Source organism: Heteronotia binoei, chromosome 7, assembly GCF_032191835.1.
Source record: "Heteronotia binoei isolate CCM8104 ecotype False Entrance Well chromosome 7, APGP_CSIRO_Hbin_v1, whole genome shotgun sequence".
NCBI lineage: Eukaryota > Metazoa > Chordata > Lepidosauria > Squamata > Gekkonidae > Heteronotia > Heteronotia binoei.
Window position 1 is genome coordinate 79,737,567 of NC_083229.1, and position 2,030 is coordinate 79,739,596.

Consider the following 2,030-nt stretch of genomic DNA (forward strand, 5'->3'; position numbering starts at 1 on the left):
TTGAAAAACCACTCAGGAGGCATGCGCGAGGAAAAGGCTGTCGCATGCGTATTAGCAGTACAAACGATGGTCTTTCCCAATGATCTAGAGATGGGGTTGCGGAGGGTACAGGGTCCTGTGACTCTCCGGGAGACGGCCGGCTCAGTGTTACAGTCTATGAGTTAGAGAGAAAGAATAGAGAGTGGGCCACGGAACAAAACTGTCAAGTGGCAGGAGAACAATGTAAAGAAAAAAATAACCTTTTTTTGGACCGGTTTCCGATGTACATGAATGGTACAGAAAGTGTTTATTCAGCAGTTACTATTATCAGTTTCAGTGTAATGTGTAGAGGGTGTAATAAGGATAAATTTAGTAAGCTAGCATCCTAATTCTAAACATGTATTTGTTTTTCCTCGGGGGGCGGTGTGCCAAAACGGAGTGTTGTGGAACTTCAAAGTCTGTCAGATTTACATTAAATCCGATACATGTTTATTCAGAGACGAGTCCTGCTTTGTTGAGTAGGGTTTACCATAGGATTGCAGCCTTATTGCAATAAAAGGTTTTTTGTGCATTAGAGACCAGCCAAAGATCCATGGCTGGTCCATGAAACCCTATAGTATGGTGCACAGTACATCTTTTGTCTTTAAGCTTCCTCGAGACTCCCTTTAAGGCAGCAGTTTTAATATTGGCAGTTCAACAGGAATTTTTCATTTTTTGGAGAACCTCATAGCAATCACAGAACAGTTGTGAGTGTTTGTTGTTACTGATCTCCAGGTCTTGTATGGAAATAAGGTAGTGACTGCATAGCAACTTCCCATAAAATTAAGGCAATCCATGTGATAACCAGTATTATAGTCACCACCAGGAAGAGTGGCCCAGCACAGAAGTGTTTCCAGTGTTTTCCATGTAATGTAAAGAATGGGTTTGCATAACACAGTGGAGTTTTACAAGTTTTCTGTGAGTGTCTGCTAACAGCCAGTTCGCACTTCAGCTAGAATCGCACCAAGCCTCTGACAGTATGAACAAACTGCTTCATATGCTGATAGAATACCTGCTGCCCTCCAACTCTACGTGACACTTAGGTACAAAAAGGGATTGCTGCAGTTGCTTTAATGTTGAAGTATTGTGGAGGCCATGGGGAAAGTGCTTTTTAAATGTTCCATATGTCATTTACATGCAACTAGTATTTATTTTCATGATGTGTTTCAACACCAGCACCTTATCTATCCAAACCATCAGTTGCTGAGACATTGATTACATATGACTAGTGCATTTGATAAGTGTATTTGGCTTTGATATGAGTTCATAAAAATTGAGGGCTGGTTGCAGGAAGGAATAATTTTATTGGGATGACTTAACTGTGAAAATGGATGAATGCCACCCACACCTTTATTTCACTATTTTAAATTAAGTATTATGCAAAAGCTTTAGAGTAACAGTTTATAAGGTCAAACAAAAACAATTTTGAATTAGAAATGTCTGTAGGTAAAGGTCAAGTTGATGAAGTGTTATCAACTTCTGAATAGTTTACAAACTGAACCAGATTATAAGAGAAAGTGGGATGTTACGTTTTGGAAACTGGTTTTTCCACCTTGGAACAAGAACAGTACTGGATCTGGAGAACTATAGATAAAAATGTAATAATGTTTATATGAAATATTTGTATCCTTGTTAATAAATTAGTTAATATGGTATTTAACACCTGTGAGATTTAAGCATATTTACAGATTGAGGGATACAGAATGTTGGCATTACTAAGCAAAGAATGTGTATATTATACACATGTTTTTACAATATTTGTCAATTGCACCTTCTAGGAACAAGTGGACTAGAGGTATCACAGAGTGTAAACTGCCCATGGAACCTAAAACATTTTTTAAAAAAAATAACTACCTTAGACTTGATACAGAATGAGTTATAGTTTGGGTGTATTGTGTATTGCTGCATGTGTATGGGAATCAAGGAATCCACCATCAACAATGCACTGTTTTAAACAGTCTGAGCTGTGGCACTTCTAAACAAGTTACTTTATCATAAGCATCAGTAATAAA